Genomic DNA, 18,659 nt, shown 5'->3' with positions numbered 1-18,659 from the left:
AGCCCTGGTTAGACCACACTTGGAATATTGTGTTCAGTTCTGGTCGTCTCATTATAGGAAGGATGTGGAAGCTTTAGAGAGGGTGCAGAGGAGATTTATCAGGATGCTGCCTGGACTGGAGGGCATGTCTTACGAAGAAAGATTGAGGGAGCTGGGACTTTTCTCATTGGAACGAAGAAGGATGAGAGGTGACTTGATAGAGGGGTACAAGATGATGAGAGGCATAGATAGAGTGGATAGCCAGAGACTTTTTCCCAGGGTGGAAAGGGCTATCACCAGGGGGCATAATTTTAAGGTGATGGAGGAAGGTTTCGGGGAGATGTCAGAGGTAGGCTCTTCACACAAGAGAGTGGTGGGTGCATGGAATGCACTGCCAGCGGTGGTAGTAGAAGCAGATACATTAGGGACATTTAAGCGTCTCTTGGATAGGTACATGGATGATAGTAGAATGAAGGGTATGTAGGTAGTTTTGATCTTAGAGTAGGTTAAAGGTTCGGCACATCATCGTGGGCCGAAGGGCCTGTACTGTGCTGTACTGTTCTATGTTCCATAACACAGGTGTTGGGAGGCTCAGCCTGGCTACGCAATGTTACAAGGACGCTGAGTGACACCATCGACAACGGGACAGAGAGAAAAACACACAGAAAACGAATAGACTGTGAGGAAGCAAAAGTGAGGAACGGAGAGAGAGAGACAGACAACGAAACTGAGATGGAGAAACAAGGCATTTGTATGATTGTGCTCTCCCTGTTGTGTAACGGTATTTCCTGTTGTGTAAATATATTTCCTGCTGTGTAATATGTTCTCTGTTGTGCTACTGTATTCGCTGTTGTGTGAAGATGTTCTCTGTTATTGTGTAAAATGGTTCCCTGTTGGGTAAAGATCTTCTCAGTTGTTTAAATATGATCCGTCTTGTGTAAAAGTGTTCCGGGTTGTTTAAATATGTTCCCTGCTCTGTAATGTAGAGCTGAGTCTGCACTAATGGAATTGCTACAGTATCTTCCAGTCTGATACTGAATGAGGGCTGGAATGTGATCCAAAGCACAGTCTATACAAATTAAATTGCTATTGTATCTTTTAGTTTCACAATCCGGGGGAGTTTTAAACTGAAATCTCAGTTTGTATCTCAGGTTATGCTATCTTTCAGATTCTCTCAATCTGATATCACACTTGAGATTTAGACTTAAGAAAGGATGTACTGGCATTGGAGGAGTTCAAAAGCGATTCACTCAGCTGATTCCTGAGATGAAGGGGTTGACTTATGAAGAACGGCGAAACAGGTTATTCATTCGTGTTTAGAAGAATGAGGGGTGATCTTTTTGAAACGCACAAGATTCTGAGGGGGCTTAACAGGGTGAAGAAGGGTCTCTGACCTGAAACATTAACTCTGCTTCTCTCTTCACAGATGCTGCCAGACCTGCTGAGTATTTCCAGCATTTCTTGTTTTTATTAACAGGGTAGATGTTGAGAAGATGTTTCCACTAGTGGGGGAATCTCAAACTAGGCGACATAGTTACAGAATAAGGGGACACTCATTTAAAACTGAGATGCAAAGGAATTTCTTCTCTCAGAGGGTAGTGAATGTCTGGAATTCTCTATCCCAGACAGTAGTGGAGGCTAAATCACTGAAAGTATTTAAAGAGGATGTAAATAGATTTTTGAAATATTGGAGAGTTGAGGGCTATGAAGAGCTGGCATGAAAGAGGAGTTGAGGTCTGGGGCAGATCAGCCATGATCTTACTGAATGGCAGGGCAGGCTTGAGGGGCCGAATGGCCTACTCCTGCTCCTATTTCTTCTGTTCTTATGTTATGTTATATCTAATGTATATGTCAGGATGCACTAGGGGAATTAATACTGAAACTTATAAACTCATAATGTGTGTAAATATTGGGCTGATATTTAACTTGAATCTCAGAGTACATTATTGTAGTTAATTCTGTAAGTTTGAAAAGGGAACTCTGTTCCATAATGAAAACAAGAAATGCTGGAAATACTCAGCAGGTCAGGCAGCATCTGTACAGAGAGAAGCAAAGTTAACGTTTCAGGTCAGTGACCTTTCAGATGCTGCCAGACCTTTTGAAAGTCCATGTGCACCACATCAACAGCATTGCCCTCATCATCCCTCTCTGTTACCTCATCAAAAAACTACAGCAGGACAGTTAAACATGATTTTCCCTTAAGATATCAATGCTGGCTTTCTTGAATTAACCCACATTTGTCCATGGGATTATTAATTTTGTCCCGAATTATTCTTTCGAGAAGTTTTCCCACCTCCAAAATTGAACTGACTGGGGAGTGAAATGAGGTGAGTTGCTCTAACAGAGAGCCAGCACGGGTTCGACAGGCTGAATGGCCTCCTTCTGTGCTGTCGCCATTCTATGATTGTATGATTCTGGCAACAACTGTTGGTGGAGAGGCAGTGATGCAGGAATGGGTTGACAGAAATGGGAAAGTCTGGGCTGATGTGTGTTCGGGTTTGTGAATAAAGGTAATTTGGAAGCTGTGTTCCAAATTGAAGTGATTACTGGAAGGAAGAAGTTGATGTAAATAAAGAGTAAAACGTGTTAAGATGAAGTGTGGTGTGATTGGGGATAGCAGTAAATATAGTGCTGGTGAATTATTTGTGTTAATAAACTTCCACTGCACCCTCTGCTGCAGGCTGCTGTTTATATCCAGCTGTGTATTAGTGCTGTGTGTTAACGAGATGAATGTTTGTTTCAACGCTGTTTATAAAGCAATAGCATTGCACTCAAACAGTCCCAGACACAGCAACACACGTACAAAATCAAAATACTGCAGATGCTGGAAATCTGAAACATAAACAGAAAATGCTTGAAATAATCAGCAGGTCTGGCAGCATCTGTGGAGAGAGAACAAAGTTAATGTGAGCGAAGGAAACAGACCTGAACTGTTAACTGTTTCTCTCTGCACAGATGCTGCCAGACCGACTGAGCATTTCCAGCATTTTCTGTTTTTATTACAGCAACACAGGCGTTGGGAGGCTCAGCCTGGCTACACAATGTTACAAGGACGCTGAGTAACACCATCGACAACGGGACAGAGAGAAAAACACACAGAAAACCAAGAATAGACTGTGAGGAAGCAAAAGTGAGGGACAGAGAGAGAGGCAACGAGACTGAGATGGAGAAACAAGGCATTTGTATGATTGTGTTCTCCCTGTTATCTAAAGGTATTTCCTGTTGTGTAAATATGTTTTCTGTTGTGTAAAGATGTACCTTGTTGTTGTGTAAAGGTTTTCCCTGTTATTGTTTTATTTTCTGTTACTGACCGTCTCCTCACTGTGACCATTTGTCCTGGTTTTATTGTGGCCAACATCACCATCTGGTGGTGGAGAGGAGGCTCTGCAGGAAGGGGTTGACAAAGTGGGTGAGACTCGGCTGGTCCGTGTTTGCAGCTTGTGTTCGTGTGAGCAAAAGTGATTTGTTACTGATTGATGTGTTCACTATAAAGAAGAAGCTGATTGCAATAGAGTGCCTTTGGAAGCATCTTGTTATTATGGGGAAATGCTTGATGTTTTGAAAGTGAACTGTTTGTATTATTACCAAATATAAATAGCGGAAAATGGTTTCGATCCATTGATTTCTGGGTTATGGGCCCAGCGCACTTCCACTGCACCACTCTGCTAACTACTCTTTTTAATTTCAGCTGCCCATTAGTGAAATATGTTCATTCCCCAATGTTTTTATAAAAATAGCATTGGAGTCGGATTTCTCAAGAATCCCGGACTCAGCATCACACGTGCTGACGGACTCACCCTCACTGCACAATGACACAAGGACACTGAGTAACAGCACCGACAATGAGGCAGGCAGAGAAAGACACACAGAAAACCAGGAAGATATTATCAGGACCCAGAAAGGAACAGACAGAGAAAGACACACAGAAAACCAGGAAGATATTATCAGGACTCAGAAATGAACAGACAGAGAAAGGTACTGAGCAAACCAGCAAGAGACAGCGAGATAAAAGCAAAATACTGCGGATGCTGGAAATCTGAAATAAAAACAAGAAATGCTGGAACCACTCAGCAGGTCTGGCAGCATCTGTGGAAAGAGAAGCAGAGTTAACGTTTCGGGTCAGTGACCCTTCATCAAGGAGGCGAGGACAAATGGTATGGGAAGCAACAACTAATTTTTAGTAAAAAATGGGTGTAAGAATTGCTTCCATTAATGTGCGTAGCATTAAATCTACTACGTGATGTGTTTCAACCTTGGATTACCTTGCCAAGGTCAAAGCTGACCTACTGTTTCTGCAGGAGTGTGGAATACCACACCTCAGCAGCTACAGGCAGTGGTCACGATGGTGGTCCCACGGGCCATCGATCTGGTCGGGGGGTAATGACTGCCGTTCCTCCGGCCTGGGTATTCTGCTGCGGGGAGGTAACTTCACCATCTCCGAAGTTAAGGAGGTGGTGGGCGGCCGCCTCCTCGTAGCAGACGTGATGTACAACAACGCTCCGCTCCGGTTGATCAACTTGTACGCCCCGGTACAACGCAGCGAGCGGCTGACCGTCCTCCAGCAGCTCCCACTGCTGCTGGCGACGTCCAGGCCGGTCATCCTAGGCGGTGACTTCAACTGCATCATCTGGAGATCTAAAATGGACCAGGGCGGGAGGGACACGATGTTCAAACCTCTGGACAAGGGCGGGAAAAATGTACCCAACGTCGCCCTCATCCTGATGACCACCTTCGTGTGCAGCTGCACCAAGCTGTGTATGGAGCCCCAGTACACAAACACCAAGTGTCACGATGTGCTGAGGTGTTGCGAAGGATGGGTCTGGTCACATTGCCGCGGATCGCTTCATCCAGTTGGACCATACCGTACCAGCTATCCTTCGTGGGAATGTTTCTGCGGGAAAACACCTTTGACCACCAATCCATCAGGCAGTGGTCTGCACGGAATGTCCTCAAGGCCCTACGGGAAAAGGAGATGGTGGATCCGGTCGGATGGTTCCCCGAGCAGACTGCCAAAGTCATTTGGCAGAATGCCTCATCACCAGAACTTTCAAACATGCACCAAGATGTAGCTTGGCTGGTGGTGAGAAGAGCCCTTCCTGTCAGATCCTTCCTGCATGCCCGAAGTCTCGCCCCCTCCACACGCGGCCCTCGAGGTGGCTGCGGTGGGGAAGAGACAGTTGCCCACCTCCTTCTGGAATGTGTCTTTGCAAAGCAGGTGTGGAAAGAGATGCAGTGGTTTTTGTCGAGGTTCATCCCAAGCAGCTCTGTAACACAGGAGTCTGTGCTCTACGGGCTGGTCCCAGGGATGCACACCGAGACAAACATTAACTGCTGCTGGAGGACCATCAATTTGGTGATAGACACTCTTTGGTCTGCCCGAAACCTGCTGGTCTTGCAGCACAAAGAGTTGTCCACGACCGAGTTTTGCAGACTGGCACATTCCAAGGTCCAGGACTACGTGCTGAGGGACGCACTAAAGCTTGGGGTAGCCACTGCAAAGGCTCAATGGGGAAAGACCACTGTGTAAGGTCCCCCCGCCATAGTGAACTGGGCAGCTGGACTCATTGGAAACCCCTCGTGCTGTATACACCAGATATGGGTTTGCTGTAATATGTCCATGTCAGGTAAAATGGAATGGAAGGGTTGTGAGGCAACTCACTCCTGTATTGAAGAAAACTGATTTCCTTTGCACTTTTTGGAATGTCAACTTGGTGCTGTTTTGAACTGTTGTATAATGCATTTTTTACAGATTTATATGAAGAAAGCATATTTTTAGGAATAAAATCCTGGGGATTCATATGCATAGTTCTTTGAAGGTGGCAGGACACATTGAGAAAGTAGTTAGCAAAGCATATGGGATTTTGGGCTTCATAAATAGAGGTACTGAGTACAAAAGTATGGAAGTTATGCTGAACCTGTATAAATCTCTAGTTGGGCCACAACCAGAGAATTGCATCCAGTTCTAGTCAACACACGTTTGGAGGGATGTGAGTGTCCTTGAGAGGGTGGAGGAGATTTAACAGAATGGTTCCAGACATGAGGGATTTTAGCTGAAAGGTTAGGTTGGAGAAGCTGGGGTTGTTCTCCTTGGAGCAAAGGAGATTGCGGGGAGATTTGATAGACATGTACAAGATTATAATAAATATGACAGGTTTAGATAACTTCCAGGGCGATGGGGATAGAGCGGGGGAATGGGACTGAATGGATTGATTTACATGGGCTTGATGGGCAAAATGACTTACTGTACTGTAGTGACTCCATGACTCAATGACTCTCTCTCCTTCTCTCTCTCTCTCTCTCTCTCTCTCTCTGTCTATCGCTTTACCTCTCTCTGCCTCTCTCTCTCTGTCTGTCTTTAGCTGGTCCTCTAACTTTCTATCGCACTCTCTCTCTCTTTTTTTTTTCACTCTCTCTCTCTCCATTACACACATATTTGTCAATCACATGTCAAAGAAGGAAGCGTAATGAAGGAATGGCTGCGCTCTTGAAAATGTTTCCAGCAGAATAGTTAAATGTTTAAAGTTTCTGTAGGGAGTTTGACCTGAGATGGTGAGACACAAGGATGTGAGGTTATTAAAGTCTTCACCAAATGTAATAGGGAATAATTTTCTTCACTGGTGAACCCAAAGGAACAAATCTGGCACAAGAATGAGAAAAGTCAGAGGATTGAGAAACATCCAATGGTTCTTCACATATACAAGTCAGCAGACCCACAGAAATACAATAGGTTGAGAGTTCAGATCCAGTGATAGACTGGACAAATATCGAGCCAGTGCTTTTTTCTTTATAAACCCAACATCTGTCCACTTGGCTATTGCACCTCGTCTCGATGTATCTGATAATACTGATACTATTTGTATTCCACAGTTGCTTTGAAATCACAGGCAATATTAATGGATTGGGAATGTCAATGGTCAGGAACCATTAATGGATTGGGAAAGTCAATGGACTGGAAAATATCAGTGGATTGGGAAATTCAATAGACTGAGTTATATCAATGGATTGGGACAGTTCAGTACATTGTGAAACATCAATGGATTAGGAAACAGGAATTAAAGGGACAGATGGAGTTCAACCTGGAAAAGTGTGAAGAGATTCATTTTGGAAGGTCGAATTTGAATGCAGAATACAGGCTTAAAGACAGGATGCTTGGTAGTGTGGAGGAACAGAGGGATCTTGGGGTCCATGTCCATAGATCGCTCAAAGTTGCCACCCAAGTTGATAGGGTTGTTAAGAAGGCATATGGTGTGTTGGCTTTCATTAACAGGGGGGATTGAGTTTAAGAGCCGCGAGGTTATGCTGCAGCTCTATAAAGCCCTGGTTAGACCACACTTGGAATATTGTGTTCAGTTCTGGTCGCCTCATTATAGGAAGGATGTGGAAGCTTTAGAGAAGGTGCAGAGGAGATTTACCAGGATGCTGCCTGGACTGGAGGGTATGTTTTACGAAGAAAGGTTGAGGGTGCTAGGGCTTTTCTCATTGGAACGAAGAAGGATGAGAGGTGACTTGATAGAGGGGTACAAGATGATGAGAGGCATAGATAGAGTGGATAGCCAGAGACTGTTTCCCAGGGCAGAAAGGGCTATCACCGGGGGACATAATTTTAAGGTGATGGAGGAAGGTTTCGGGGAGATGTCAGAGGTAGGTTCTTTACACAGAGAGTGGTGGGTGCGTGGAATGCACTGCCAGCGGTGGTAGTAGAAGCAGATACATTAGGGACATTTAAGCGACTCTTGGATAGGTACATGGATGATAGTAGAATGAAGGGTATGTAGGTAGTTTGATCTTAGAGTAGGTTAAAGGTTCGGCACAACATCGTGGGCCGACGGGCCTGTACTGTGCTGTACTGTTCTATGTTCTATGTTCCAGATGAAAGGATTGCATTAATCAATGGATTAGAATGTGGAGAGGCAGGAGAAAATGATGCCATTTTAAGTAGGGGGCCGGGGGTTAGTAGAAACAGACCAGGGCTATTTTACTCTCTATCTCACTCCTTTCTTCTATCTGGCTCATTATCACATCCTCTCTCTCTCAGAGCGGTGGGAATCACTGGAACCCACACTTGCTGCTCAGATTGTTTGGTTCCGGGAAAATACAACGTCCACATCAGATTGACAGGAAGGATAAATGTGATTCAGAGCCAATCATATTCCTTTTGGTGATGTGTGCTCAGCTTTGTTATTTCAGCAAAGGCAGCAGGAAATGCAAATCCTGAAGAGTTTTGATAGAGTGAAGAAGGAGAAAGTGTTGCCAGTGACAGAAGGGTCAGTAGCCAGAGGAAACACATTTAAAGTAATTGACAAAAGAATTCGAACTGTGATGAGGAAGTTGTTTTTTCAGCAGTGTGTTGTTCTGGTCTGGAATGCAATCCTGAAAGGTCAGTGGAAGCAGATTCAATGTTAACTCTGAATGGAATTGGATATTTACCTGACATGGAAAATCTAACAGGGCAATGGGGGAAAGGACAGGAGTGCGGGATGTGGAATTAATAGAATAGCTCTGTTGAATATCAAGCAAATGCACAGTAATAAGGTTCAATGCTTGGACCTCAGTTATTTTCACTCTATCAGTGGCAGAGAAGGCTCGAGGAATCATGTGGCTGCTCCTCACGTTCTTCCCAGTGTCCAGGATAAAGTGTAACATCACACTGATTTCCAGATGGCCGAAACAAATACAACTGACATATTTTGTGGAAACATCACATTGAAAGTGAGAAACTAATCATAAGGCACGGACGGGGATTGAACCCGTGATCTTCAGTTTACAAGACTGACGCCTTACCACTTGGCCACCATGCCTTTTCGTAATGCACATATGAGGCTCCAGAGGAGGATTTGTGATTCTTTTTCAATTTGGTTGAAACAGCATCGAGAAACATGCACATAAATAAAGAGGGATTGTGGAATGGGAAACAGATCAGCCTCATTTACATTATCAGCATCATGAAATCTTCATTCAGACGTTCCATTCCCATCCTCAGCTTTTCTCACATCTGTACAATAATATAAGAGTGGACATTGGGTTGTTACTGGGCAGATTATATAAATAGACTATGTGCATCATCACAGGAAGTGATGTAATATAATCTGTACGGCACCTCATGGAGAGTTGCAGATGAAACCTTCAATGCAAGATGTGTAGAGTAAACTCAGGTTATTTTAACCGTCAGATTCTTATAAATTCTGTACTAAGCCTTGACAGATATCAGAATATTATATGGGGGCCACAGTAAACCAAAGTGAAGGTGGAGAAATCTTTGCCTGCACCTTTGAAAAGGTCACTGGACTGAACCAAGCCGAGGAGTGGCCGAGATGGTTCCAGAGGTTTGCAAGGTATCGTACTGCATCGGGTCTCGTGCAGAAGCCAGACATGGAGCAGGTCAGTATGCTATTGTCTGCAATGGAGGGAGTGTGCAGGCAACATCCTCATGAAGAACAGAAGGCTACATGTGAAGAAGTTATTTAGGCACTCAAGACCTATTTTAATTGAGGAAAAAAATGTCATCGTGGAGCCAAAGTTAAAACGCTGCATTTGCTGACAACGCAACCACCAGGTGACGCTGTACTAGCACATGCGCAAATGCAGCCTCTTCCACTGAAACGTCACTGTCTGTGACATTCAGGCAGCTGCCAGGATTAAAGATGGAGCTACTCAATTTATCACAGAAAACAACTTCGACCCAAAAATCCCCTCAAAGGTTGCCATCACCGCCTCCGTCCCATCCCAACAGTCCCCCGCTACCTCTTGCGCATTCGCCAGTTATATAGTACCAAGTCATCTTAATTCACCTAAAGTGAATTACTTTAGGAGCAGTGAATGTCGTTTCATAAGCAAATATGGCACATATCTACACAATGGACATGTTTTGGTTGATACTCGGAGAACGTTGCGCTATTTGAAGTCTGATTAGAAGGACAGCACCCTGACAGTGCTGCACACCCTCTGTAATTCAGTGAGGTTTCATAGAGTTATACAGCACAGAAACAGGCCCTTCGGCCATCATGTCCGTGCCGGCCATCAAGTACCTATCTATTCTAATTCCATTTTCCAGCACGTGGCCGTAGCCTTGTATTCTGTGGCGTTTTGAGTGCTCATCTAGATACTTCTTAAATGTTGTGAGGGTTCCTGCCTCCACCACTCCTTCAGGCAATGTGTTCCAGATTCCAACCACCCTCGAGGTGAAACATTTTTTCCTCAAATCCCCTCTAAACAGTGCCATCCCATTCTCCGGACGATCATTCCCCGCTTCCGCCCATCCCACTCTCTGACTGCTCACTCCCCGCTTCACCCACCACCACCCCCATCCTGCTCTCTGGCTGCTCACACTCCAGGCCATGGGCTCTGCCGCTTCCCTCCTCTCGGCCACTCGCTCCAACATTGCCCCATCACCCCTCGAGGCTCGCCTTGCTTTATCGGGTGGTGCGGTGAAGAATGATCGAATGTTGGAGCGAGAGGCTAAGAGGAGGGAAGCAGCATGGCTTAGAGCTAGTGTCTGGAGGGACGTGGGGGGGAAACGGGGCGTGAGTGGACGGAGAGAGGGCAGTGCGGGGGTGGGGGGGTAGCAAGCGGCCGGAGGGCGGGGGAGCGGGGTAGCGAGGAGCGGGCAGCGAGCGGCCTGGAGTGAGTGGCCGAGGGGGTAGAGCGTTTTCCTGCGCATGCGCCAGTTAGTCCTGGAAGACGTAGGCTGAGCATGCGCAGCATCTCAGAGCGCAGGAGACTGTTTGTGCATGTGCGAGCTTGCAGCGCTCTGATGACGTCGGCTGGCCGCTGCATTGTCAGGAATCACTTTGAATTTAATAAGCGTACAAAACAGAAAGGGGAGAGTATTCATTCATTTATCAATGACTTGTACAAACTCACGGAGGTTTGTGAATACGGCAACTTAAGAGAAGAGCTGAATGGAGACAGGATTGTGTTCGGGGTATTAGACAACACCCTTTCAGATCATCTGCAGTCCAGGGCTGGTCTCACATTAATGAAAGAGTTTCAATTGAGCAGACAAACAGAGGTTAGAAAGTTTAACCAATCCGTTGTTCGAGGGGACAGGGAGAGTCTGATCTCCAGAGTTGCAGACTCAATTGAATTTGTTCAGAAAACAAAAGGAAAAATTAGTGGTAAAAGACAAGAAAGACGGGAAGAGCATCTCGTGGTAGCTGCAACCAATTGCAGTAGGTGTGGCCGAGAGAGACACAAGTGGGAAAACTGCCTCGCCAAAGAAGCTGAGTGTTTTTCCTGCAGAAAGATGGGACACTTTCAGTCAGTGTGTCTCAGTAAAATACCAGCACTGAATATAATTAAAGGGAAATCACCAGAGAGCAAAAACATTAATGAAGTACAGGATATCCAAAGTGTGGAAATACATTTTTTAGGTGAAATCCAGGAAATAAAGTGAGAGTTGCTGGACGACAGAAATTCTGAAATATTTTAAGATAGAGGTAGATAGATTCTTGATAAACAAGGGGGTGAAAGGTTATCGGGGGCAGGTGGGAATGTGGAGTTGAGGTTACAATCAGATCAGCCATGATCTTATTGAATGGTGGAGCAGGCTCGAGGGGCCGAGTGGTCTACTCCTGCTCCTAATTGGTATGTTTGTATGTAAGAAAACATGTTCTAGATACAATGAGAACTATCATTTGTTTGGAAATGGATTTGAACCCCCTTTTATCAAAAGGTGATGGAGCTTTAATTTTTCTACAATTAACAGGCAAATCCTTGTGGAGTTGAGATTGACAGAAACAATGGGCTGGATTCTATAGAGCCCTCGACGTCGAGATCTGTGGTGGGGGTGGGGTGGGGGCCACCTGAAGATGGCCCCGGATGAGGCCCGCCACGAACCTCAACGCTGGCAGGGCCTGGCTCGATATTGCCGGCGACAGCGAGGCCTTGTGGGGGACCCCCACCGCTCGGCAACGGGACCACAAACCTGCATTAATTATTATCCCATCACTTCCTGATATCCCGCTGCGATCTTCAGCCCAGTGGCTGGCACTGCCGTGCCTTCGGAGCCCCATCCGGGCAAATGAGGTGCAACACTGGTGGGGAGGGGGGAGAAGGTAAGTTTCTCAGTGTGGGGGTGGGGGGACGGAGTCAAATTAATGTAATGGGTGTAGGGGATGGTGGGAAGGGTTATAGTTTACAGTTTGTGCAGTTTTGGGCGGAAGGTCAGATTGTCAAGGTAGGTTTTGGGAGGGAAGGGCAAATAATTAATTTAACTGTTATTGGGGGATGGGAGAGAGGCAAAAGCAATGTATTTATTTCATTTCATTTAATCTTCCTTTAAATATTTTCCAGTAGGACTAACAGCCCTTTAAAAATGGCTGACACTCCAGTACAGTACTAAGGCAGTGCTGCACTATCATAAATGCTGTTTTTCAGGTGAGACAGAAAACTGAGTATCCCTCTGCCCTCTCAGGTGGATGTTAAAGGTACCATGGCACTATTTCAGAGAATAGAAGGGGAATTATTTCTGGGGTGCTGGTCATTGTTTAACCCTGAATCAACATCATTTAAAAACAGATTATCTTGTTTTTATCACATTGTTGTTTCTGGGAGCTTGCTGTGCGCACATTGGCCACCATGTTTCCTACATGACTACAGTGACTACACTTGGAAAGTCCTTCATTGGCTGTAAAAGACTTTGCAACGTCCTGTAGTCGTGAAATGCAAGTCTTGCTTTTTCTTTTGTTATCAGTGTCATTGTGATCAAAAGAAAGGATTCGTGCGCACAAAACTTAAATCAATTTTGATTAAAAAAATGTAAAAGCATCTATATTCTTGCACTGTACTTAATAATCTCCATCTTCCTATCCTTACAGAGTGCAATGTCATCGACCCCGAAACTGATTCCACAATCTCATGGAATCACAGAGTCAGAGAAAGTTTAAGGCACAGAAAGAGGCCACTTGGCCCATCGTGTCTGTTCAACAAACAATTTCAGCCGAGTTCTGATGAAAGGTCACAGACCAGAAACGTTAACTCTGTTTCTCTCTCCACAGATGCTGCCAGACCTGCTGAGTATTTCCAGCATTTTCTGTTTTTATTTCAGATTTCCAGTATCTGCAGTATTTTGCTTCTGTGTTACATTGAAAGTTAAAACTGGCCCACCTGTCTACAATTCACACTGGGGTCTCCCATGAAATGATTCTGTGTAATGTTGTTAGAATGAATGCAGACTCCGAGCACAGAGCTTCCTGTGGGGAATTGGGGATCTGAAAACCAGCAGACTGCAGGAATTTCCACTGGGAGCACAAATTCACAAAATCTACCTTTTATATATCGATTCATTTTGATTGTCCTTTTGGAAAATTATTTTGAAGCAATTTAAACATCAACCCACAGCTCCATGACTGGGTCAATTATGAGGTCATCCTCTGACAGGTCATGTGACAGCTGGAGCCACAAGACATCAGAACCAGATTTGTGACTGGATTAAAACCCGGAATCCTGTCCCAATAGCTTTTCAAATAAAGCTGTTCCTGTTTGAAAACACAGCAGTTAAACTTTCTGCCTGACCATGAGGGGAGCTAGGGAGAAATTTACAAAACTCAATCCTTCAACAAAATAGTTCAAAAATCATTAATATCGAAATCATGTGAGGATTCATATGCAGTAGAGAAACAAGCAGAATACAGAAAGTACAGAGGAGAGCTGAAAGAGGAAAAGAGATCAGCAAGAGAATGTATGAGAAAAGATTAGCAGGTCACATAACTGGGAACACTGAAGTCTTTTACCAAACATATGGACAGACAATGAAAGGGTGGGTCAATTAGGAGATCCTGTGGAGGCAGAGGGTGTGGCTGAGGTACTAATTAAGTACATTTCATCTGGCATCATAAAATGAGCGGATGTTGCAAATGTCACAGTAAAGGAGGAGGAAGTGAGAAAATTGGACGGAATGAAAATAGATAAAGAGGAGACAATTACAAGGTTGGCAGCTCTCACAGTAGAAAAGTCACCCAGTTTGAATGGGCTGCATCCTGGGTTGCTGAGGGAGGTAAGGTTGGAAATAGCGGAGGCTCGAACCACAATCTTTCAATCCTCCTTGAATATGGGAATGTTGCCAGAGGACTGGAGGAATCTCCTCAAGATTCCACATGAATCAGTATCCGTAATTCAACTTTACATATTTAAAACATGTTTACAAAAACAGTAGAAGTACTCTCATAACATAAAAGCAAAATACTGCAGATGCTGGAAATCTGAAACAAAAACAAAAAATGCTGGAAGTACTCAGCAGGTCTGGCAGCATCTGTGGAGAGAGAAGCAGAGTTAACGTTTCAGGTCCGTGATTCGGCACACTACAATCTGCCGGACTGAACATTAAATTCAATCATTTCAGAGCATGACGGACCCCACCCCCCCACACCCCCCCCCCCCAACACACTTTATATGTTTAGTTTTTTTTCTTTTTTCTTTTTTATTTGGTTATTTTATTTCAGTTTTTTTTTAGTTTGGTTAGTTTGTTTCCACTGTGTCTACCCATTGTTTCTGTTTTTAAAAAAATGTTTAATGTGTGTGCTCGGAGTGCTTTGTGCATTACAGTCAATTCACACCTTCTCTGTAGTAACGCTTTGTCTTTCAGCACACCATTGAGCACTGTTCAGCACTGTTCGCCTTTGTTCCATGCCCTTCTGGTCAGTTATTCTCTGTGACCTTGTCCAATCAACACCTCTTTTGTTATCTCTTGCCCCACCCCCAGCTTTACTTGCTTAAAACCTTTTCATTTATAATGTTGTCAGCTGTGATGAAGGGTAACTGACTTGAAATGTTAACTCTGCTTCTCTCTCCACACAGATGCTGAATAAACCTGCTGAGTATTTCCAGCATTTCCTGCTTTTACTCTCATAGCACAGTTAACCTGTTTTTTCTCTCTCTGTTCATATTCTGTCTCAGTGTTTGGATCTCTCACTGTTTGGATTGAGAATTGAGCTTGTATCAGTCCTGTGATGGACAGATCTGCTGAGTATTACCAGCATTTTCTGTTTTTTCTTCATTTCGGATCAGAATTTCTTATTGAAACACGGGGAATGCTGTTTCAACTGCTCCGGGGATACCTTCATGAGTTGCTGAAACATTCTAATTCCTATTCCCACACGGAACGAAGCCAGGCAGGAGGAGATACCTGTGACTCAATGATCAGACATTGCAGCTCATGAAGTGTGTTTTCTGATGGTCGATGGGTTCCTGTGTGAAGTTGACACGGGTTTGGTTATTCTTCCTTACACTTTGACCCTTCAGTTAGTTCTTTGTGTTCAGCTGTTTCAGGTGATGTTACTGAGTCAGGAATGTTGGTCAGGACAGTGCGAGAATTCCCTGTGATTCTTTCAATAGCGCTGGGGAATCTTTAACATCCACCAACAGGGCCTCATTTAATTGTCACTTCAAAAACCTGCTGGCAATTATTGCTCAGGATGACACTGAGCTGGGACACTAAGGATATTCAATTAATGAAATCAGTACTTTAAACTGAGAGCAATAGTCCCTCCCACATCCTGATACCTTAGGATTTCTGAACTTTAATTACTGCTTCATTCCTTGGTTTGTGGGCTGGTTCACCACCTGTAGACATTTGAGACACTCACAGGCACTGGTAATCTCTAGGCTTAGAGTCAGAGAATCATAGACAGGTTACAGCACAGAAGGAGGCCATTCAGCCCTTTGTGTCCATGCCAGCTCTCTGCAAGAACAAGCCAGCTAGTCACACTCCCCCGCCTTTGTCTGTAACCCTGCATTTTCTTTTCTTCAGATAATTATTAAATTCTCTTTCAAAAGTCATGATTGAATCTGCCTCCACCACACTGTCAGGCAGTGCAACCCAGATCCTAACAAGTCGCTGCATAAAAAAGTTTTCCCTCATGTTGCCTCTGGTTCTTTGGCCTTTCACCTTAAATCTGTGCCATCTGGTTCTTGACACTTCTGCCAATGGGAATAGTTTCTCCCTATCTACTCTGTCCAAACCCTTCATGATTTTGAACACCTCTATCAAATCTCATCTCAACCTTCTCTTCCCAAAGAAGAACAACTCCAGATTCTCCAAAATAGTAGAAGGCTTTCTATTTCTACTGGAAAATGGGCAGAGAGAAAGAGTATGAGACAGAGTTCACAAGAGAGAGAAAAAAATGGGTATGTGTCTGTGAGAGAGAGCAAGACAGAGGGAGGGAGAGTAACTGTCTGTGTGTGAGAGAGAACACAGCCCAGTCCCAATATAATTGCTCTTTCTTGATACTATTCGATAAACTCAGACCCTACCCAGATACCGACAGCTTCTCTCCCTCAATGCTGTTCCCCGCCCTGACTGTACAGAAATCCCCTCTCAAAGCTGCACATTAGCACTGGTCTCACTGCTGTTCCCTGCCCTGACTGTACAAAAGTCCCCTCTCATAGCTGCACATTAACACTGGTCTCACTGCTGTTCCCTGCCCTGACGGTACAGAAATCCCCTCTCATAGCTGCACATTAACGCTGGTCTCACTGCTGTTCCCTGCTCTGACTGTACATAAATCCCCTCTCATAGCTGCACATTGACACTGGTCTCATTGCTGTTCCCTGCTCTGACTGTACAGAAATCCCCTCTCATAGCTGCACATTAACACTTGTCTCACTGCTGTTCCCTGCCCTGACTGTACAAAAGTCCCCTCTCATAGCTGCACATTAACACTGGTCTCACTGCTGTTCCCTGCTCTGACTGTACAGAAATCCCCTCTCATCGCTGCACATTAACACTGGTCTCACTGCTGTTCCCTGCTCTGACTGTACAGAAATCCCCTCTCATAGCTGCACATTAACGCTGGTCTCACTGCTGTTCCCTGCTCTGACTGTGCAGAAATCCCCTCTCATAGCTGTGCACTAACACTGGTCTCACTGCTGTTCCCTGCTCTGACTGTACAGAAATCCCCTCTCATAGCTGCACATTAACACTGGTCTCACTGCTGTTCCCTGCTCTGACTGTATAGAAATCCCCTCTCATAGCTGCACATTAACACTGGTCTCACTGCTGTTCCTTGCCCTGACTATATAGAAATCCCCTCTCATAGCTGCACATTAACACTGGTCTCACTGCTGTTCCCTGCTCTGACTGTACAGAAATCCCCTCTCATAGCTGCACATTAACACTGGTCTCACTGCTGTTCCCTGCCCTGACTGTGCAGAAATCCCCTCTCATAGCTGCACACCAACACTGGTCTCAGGTGAGTTTTGAGTGGTCATTAAATGATCCGACAATGGCGTGGCCTCGGTTAATAGCAGTTTGAAGCCGGATATCAGTTTTAAATTCCATCGGCTCATCCCAAAAACCGACCTTTAAACAAGTCAAAACACTGGAAACACACGATGGCTCATTCAACATCGATGGAGAGAACAAAGACGTTTACTGTTGGGGTTTGGACAATGAAGAGAAACATTGGAACTTGACGAGGACATTCAGCCTTTCGAGTCTGTTCCACCATTCAATTAGATATTTGCTGATCTGCATATTAACACCATTTGTCTGCTTGTTTCTGTAACCCTTGGTACCTTACCTAACTCAAATCTATCATTTGTCAGAAATAAATAAGGAAACTGATTCATCGAATTTCTTAAAAGCAAAATACTGCAGATGCTGGAAATCTGAATTAAAACCTGAAAGTGCTGACAAGACTCAGCAGGTCTGGCAGCATCTGTGGAGAGAGAAGCAGAGTTAACGTTTCAGGTCAGTGACCCTTCTTCAGAACTGGCAAATATTAGAAATGTAAAAGATTATAAGTAAGTAAAGCGGGGGTGGGGCAAGAGATGACAAAGGAGAAGGTGTAGATAGGACAAGGCCACAGAATAGTTGACCAGAAAAAGGCAAACAATATGTTAATGGTGTGCTGAAAGACAAAGCATTAGTGCAGATAGGGTGTTAATGGACTGAAAAACTAAACAGCCACAATCACAAACATGAAAACAACAGTGGGTAGGCACAGTAGAAACAAACTGAACAAACTAAAATAAAGTTTTCTTTTTTACTTTGCCGATGTCTTTGTATATATTGTGGATCCTTCTTCAGACTGTCTTCTTTCACAATGTAGTTCTGACCTCTGGTGATGTTGATCGTAATCAGCTTCAACTTGCTGATAGTTTTGGAACTGAGCAGATTTTCTTTGCTTGATTCTGCAACATGGAACTCAGTCTGACATGTGGACCCCTGGGAGGACTTAAAAGTAACTTGGATGATCCCTAGGACTGGTGGAGGAGTATCTGATCCATGGGAGAAGATTTTAGATATCAGCTTGTTCAATTACAGTTTCTGTTTTCTCTGTTACTTGTGGAATGTCGGAGCATCCATTATGTTGATCATTGCTCCGAGTCAATTACTGCAGATATTGTCGAATTACCTCTGAACACATCACACATGGGCAGGTGTCGGGACTTGTGGTCGCGAGCAACAAAAATCTTCTCTCGTGCTGCAAATATGTAATCTTCCTTCTGGCATTTAAATCTATGAATGTTTCCTGCAGGCTTCGATCAGCATACTGTAGTGAAATATCCCATTTTTCTGCATACTTTACACTTCTTACCTCTCGAAGGACAAGTTTTGTAATAAGGATCCTCACCACTGCAATGATTGGATGTTTGAATGTGATTGTGACTTCTGTCTTGGTCTTCCTTGACCTTTCTCTGGGTTTCCTCTGTGTCCTTGTGTTTTGTGTGTTTCTCAGGGG

General features: G+C 44.5%; 1 non-coding gene across 1 annotated transcript; it reads right to left on the bottom strand.

Annotated features, from left to right (window-relative positions):
* Positions 1-8,705: 8,705 nt before the first annotated feature.
* Positions 8,706-8,777, bottom strand: trnat-ugu (transfer RNA threonine (anticodon UGU)). Its single transcript has one exon. It is a non-coding gene; the product is annotated as a tRNA-Thr (tRNA).
* Positions 8,778-18,659: the final 9,882 nt, after the last annotated feature.

The sequence above is a fragment of the Heterodontus francisci genome, unplaced genomic scaffold (genome assembly GCF_036365525.1).
Source record: "Heterodontus francisci isolate sHetFra1 unplaced genomic scaffold, sHetFra1.hap1 HAP1_SCAFFOLD_58, whole genome shotgun sequence".
In the NCBI taxonomy this organism is placed as follows: domain Eukaryota; kingdom Metazoa; phylum Chordata; class Chondrichthyes; order Heterodontiformes; family Heterodontidae; genus Heterodontus; species Heterodontus francisci.
Note: the sequence above shows the minus strand (reverse complement) of the source record. Positions and strands in the feature narration are given on the sequence as shown.